The following is a 5,155-nucleotide window of genomic DNA, read 5'->3' on the forward strand; positions in this document are numbered from 1 at the left end:
AGTGCTAAATACTACCTTCAACAGCCCCTAAAATGCTGAATCCTGTTTTTATGTCCCCCCAAGTGATTATTTCTAGAAATCTGACACACTTTGGGGATACATTTGAGTTGACACATTTTGGGATGCATCCTCCAAAGTGCTTAAATACTACCTTCAATAACCCCTAAAATAATGAATCCTGTTTTTTAGGTCCCCCAAGTGATTATTTCTAGAAATCTGACACATTTTGGGGGTACATTTTAGGAGACACATTTTGGGGTGCATCCTCCAAAGTGCTAAATACTACCTTCAACAGCCCCTAAAATGCTGAATCCTGTTTATGTCCCCCAAGTGATTCTTTCTGCGCTACAGTCACATTTTCGGGTCCATTTGAGAAGACACATTTTTGGGGCGCAGCCACCTCAAGTAATAAATACTGCCTCCCACAGCCCTTAAAATACTAAATCCTGTTTTTTATGACCCCCCCCATTGATTATTTGTAGAAATCTGACACATTTTGGGGGTACATTTGAGGAGACACATTTTGGGGTGCATCCTCCAAAATGCTAAATACTACATTCAACAGCCCCTAAAATGCTGAATTCTGTTTTTTATGTACCCCAAGTGATTCTTTCTGGGCTACAGTTACATTTTGGGGGACATTTTGGGGTACATTTGATAAGATACATTTTGGGGTGCAGCCACCTCAAGTACTAAAAACTGCCTCCCACGTCACCACGTCTGTATTTTTTTATCCTCTCCTGGTTTTGGCTTACAATAACTGATATGAAAAACTGACCCAAACATAGTCTGTTCTCAGTGCATTGCATTGCTCTGTTTTGCAGCCGTACGGCTTCAGGCCTCTACTTCTGTCAGCCGTAGGGCTGCCCAATGTATCTCTGTAGGAAATCTGTGTATGACCGATATTTCTCTTTCTTTTTCTTTGAACACAATTATTGAAACACCTGAATGTTTTGGGGGCAGGTCAGATGCAAGTTGAGGGGTTACTTGACCCCCTCCAATTTGGGGGGGGCTTAAAGGGGGCTGGAACTTTTTTTTTTACTTATTACACTAGTTATTTATTGTGATCATTTCTGGGCTACATTCACATCTTGGGGTCCATTTGAAAAGATACATTTTTTGGGGTGCAACTACCTCAAGTAATAAATACTGCCTCCCACTGCCCCTAACTTACTGAATCCTGTTTTTTGTGTCCCCCAAGTGATTATTTTTAGAAATGACACATTTTGCGGGTACATTTGAGAAGACATTTTGGGGTGCATCCCCCAAAGTGCTAAATACTACCTTCAACATCTAAAATAATGAATCCTGTTTTTTTATGTACCACAAGTGATTCTTTCTGGGCTACAGTCACATTTTGGGGGACATTTTGGGGTACATTTGAGAAGATGCATTTTGGGGTGCAGCCACCTCAAGTACTAAAAACTGCCTCCCACGTCACCACGTCTGTATTTTTTTATCCTCTCCTGGTTTTGGCTTACAATAACTGATATGAAAAACTGACCCAAACATAGTCTGTTCTCAGTGCATTGCATTGCTCTGTTTTGCAGCCGTACGTCTTCAGGCCTCTACTTCTGTCAGCCGTAGGGCTGCCCAATGTATCTCTGTAGGAAATCTGTGTATGACCGATATTTCTCTTTCTTTTTCTTTGAACACAAATATTGAAACACCTGAATGTTTTGGGGGCAGGTCAGATGCAAGTTGAGGAGTTACTTGACCCCCTACAATTTTGGGGGGCTTAAAGGGGACTGGAATTTTTTTTTTTTTTTTTTTTTTACACTAATTATTTTTAGTAAACATTTCTGGGCTACAGTCACATTTTGGGGTCCATTTGAGAAGACACATTTTGGGGTGCAGCCACCTCAAGTACTAAATACTGCCTCCCATGTCACCACTTCTGTATTTTTCATGCACTCCTGGTTTTGGCTTACAATAACAGATATGAAAAACTAAACAATAAACTAACATGTGAACTCAGCCTTACAGTGTATTTTCCCTTATATCCTGTATTTTGTTGTATATTCTAGAGTGAACAGCATGTATTGTGGAAATAAATCTGCTATGGTGTATTCTTATAAATGAACAGTAGATGGCAGTCTAGTCTGCTCTCAGTGTATGGCAATGCTGGGGGAGGGGGGCTGTGTATTTCTGTATTGAAGCTTCTCTCTCTGAGAAGACATTAAAGGTTAATTAGCTGCTTGTATAGGGGGAGGTTTAAGATAAATCTGCTATAGTGTAGTTTTAAAAAGAAATAGTAGATTGCAGTATAGTCTGCTTCACATCGCTCTCCCCGGGTCCGACATACATACATCTTCACATCGTCCTCCCCGGGTCCGACATACATAGATCTTCGCATCCCCCTCCCGAGGTCCGACACAGCGCAACATCCCCCTCCCCAGGTCCGACACACAGTGCAGCATCTCCGTCCCCAGGTCCGACACACAGCGCAGCCTCTCCCTCCCCAGGTCCAACACACAGCGCAGCATTTCCCTCCCCAGGTCCGACACAGCGCAGCATCTCCCTCCCCATGTCCGACACACAGCTCAGCACCTCCCTCCCCAGGTCCGACACACAGCGCAGCATCGCCCTCCCCAGGTCCGACATACATACAGCTTTGAATTGCCCTCCCCGGGTCCGACATACATACAGCTTCGCATCGCCCTCCCCGGGTCCGACATGCATACAGCTTCGCATCGCCCTCCCCGCGTCCGACATACATACAGCTTTGCATCGCCCTCCCCGGGATCGACATACATACATCTTCACATCGCCCTCCCCGGGTCCGACATACATAGATCTTCGCTTCCCCCTCCCCAGGTCCGACACACAGCGCAGCATCTCTGTCCCCAGGTCCGACACAAAGCGCAGCCTCTCCCTCCCCAGGTCCAACACACAGCGCAGCATTTCCCTCCCCAGGTCCGACACAGTGCAGCATCTCCCTCCCCATGTCCGACACACAGCGCAGCACCTCCCTCCGCAGGTCTGACACACAGTGCAGCACCTACCTCCCCAGGTCCGACACAGCGCAGCATCTCCCTCCCCGGGTCCGACATACATACAGCTTTGCATTGCCCTCCCCGGGTCTGACATACATACATCTTCGCATCACCATCCCCAGGTCCGACATACATACAGCTTCACATCGCCCTCCCCGGGTCCGACATACATACAGCTTCGCATCGCCCTCCCCGGGTCCGACATACATACAGCTTTGCATCGCCCTCCCCGGGTCCGACATACATACATCTTCACATCGCCCTCCCCGAGTCCAACATACATAAATCTTCGCATCTCCCTCCCCAGGTCCGACACACAGCGCAGCATTTCCCTCCCCAGGTCCGACACACAGCGCAGCATCTCCCTCCCCAGGTCCGACACACAGCGCAGCACCTCCCTCCTCAGGCCCGACACAGCGCAGCATCGCCCTCCCCTGGTCCGACATACATACAGCTTCACATCGCCCTCCCCGGGTCCGACATACATACAGCTTCACATCCCCCTCCCCAGGTCTGACACACAGTGCAGCCTCTCCCTCCCCATGTCCAACACACAGCGCAGCATTTCCCTCCCCAGGTCCGACACACAGCGCAGAATCTCCCTCCCCAGGTCCAAAATACACACAGCCAGCATCTCCCTCCCCAGGTCCTACATACATACATACAGCATCTCCCTCCCCAGGAAAGCCCTCTAGGTACATGCTAGTAATGTAATACAGCAGCACACAAAGTAAGTGAAAAAAAAAAGCCAATAGCCCATGTGGTGAAGTTTCGGTCCCATATCGTGGACCTTTAAGCAAGTACCAAGTGCAAGTGCAGAATATTTAAGGCAGCCAAATTATACAATTAATCAGCAGCAATTCTGAAATAATTGTAACAGTGCATATACAGTGTACAATAATAATGTGCATCAGGTGGAATAAAGACAATCTATACATATACACAATTACTCAATAATGTGATAAGAATAATATATCCAGCTTCCAATAATGTGCAAAATGTATTGACGGGAGTAGAATAAAATCTACATGAAATAACGCCCAGACAGCGCAGCAACGCGTTTCTGACGCCATGTGTTCAAATATTCATTCTCATGGAGTATATATCCTTTAAATATTGAATCAATATTATCAAAGGTTAACAATTATTGGTCATAAAATAGCCTTCAGCTAAACAATTGATTTTGATAAATTTACATTAGAGTGTACATAGTGATTTGTATTTATCTATCTGTATACAGGGGGCTGTATACAGAGGGGTCTGTATATATACAATGTATATGCTTGCAAACACTGTATTAATAACAGCCCTCAGTCTCGCTTCCTCACCCCCTGCAGCGTGATGAGGTCTCATGGTGCCGCAGTGACATCAGCAGCGTGCGCACGCCACAGCCCGAGGGCTCAGGGAGCTGACTGGAGCTGCACTAACCCCGAAACTACCGGCGCACACCAACTTTCATTTGAAATAGCATCTTAAAGACACTAATAAGAATAAGTACAGGGACAACCGCCACCCCCACATGCCGGCGAAAACTCCAGTTTTGTTATGGAGTCTGGGGAAGGGAGGGGAAATTTGAAAAAAATATATATATTTATTTTTTTAAATCCTGAGCCTAGCTCCGCCCCCACGACCCACCACCCTAGGCACCGGACCTAGAGATATAGATAGATAGATAGATAGATATATAGAGAGAGATATATATAGATAGAGAGATATGTTTTTTTTTTTTAAATCCCAAGCCTGGTTCCACCCCCTGTCTTAGATAATCCTCTTGGCTTCCATACGCACTATGCAGCTTTTTCTTTGATCCCTCCTGCGGTTTCTGGTGGCTCGGGGAAGAGGGCACCCCCAGCACCATGTTACATCAATGAGAAGATTCAATGGCATTTCCCTATCTCACTTTAACCTCGATTTCTCCAGAACCGTGGGTCCGATAAACAATCCAAGATATAAGTTCTGTAGACTGGACCGTCAGCTTTCCAGGGATTCATCTCCTGAGTGAGAGGCATCTTGTACTGAGAAGCAGCACCCCGAGAGCCGTGACCCCCCTCTGACCAGGCGGCCCATGTCTACTAAATGAGGTTACCCACTTTCCAGTGCTGATATCTCGGCTTGTGAAGGTCCAAGATGGCCCAAACTTGCAGTGTGTACAGAGCTCA

Source organism: Phyllobates terribilis, unplaced genomic scaffold (assembly GCF_046119375.1).
Source record: "Phyllobates terribilis strain yellow unplaced genomic scaffold, ASM4611937v1 Scaffold_319__1_contigs__length_2182262, whole genome shotgun sequence".
Lineage (NCBI taxonomy): Eukaryota > Metazoa > Chordata > Amphibia > Anura > Dendrobatidae > Phyllobates > Phyllobates terribilis.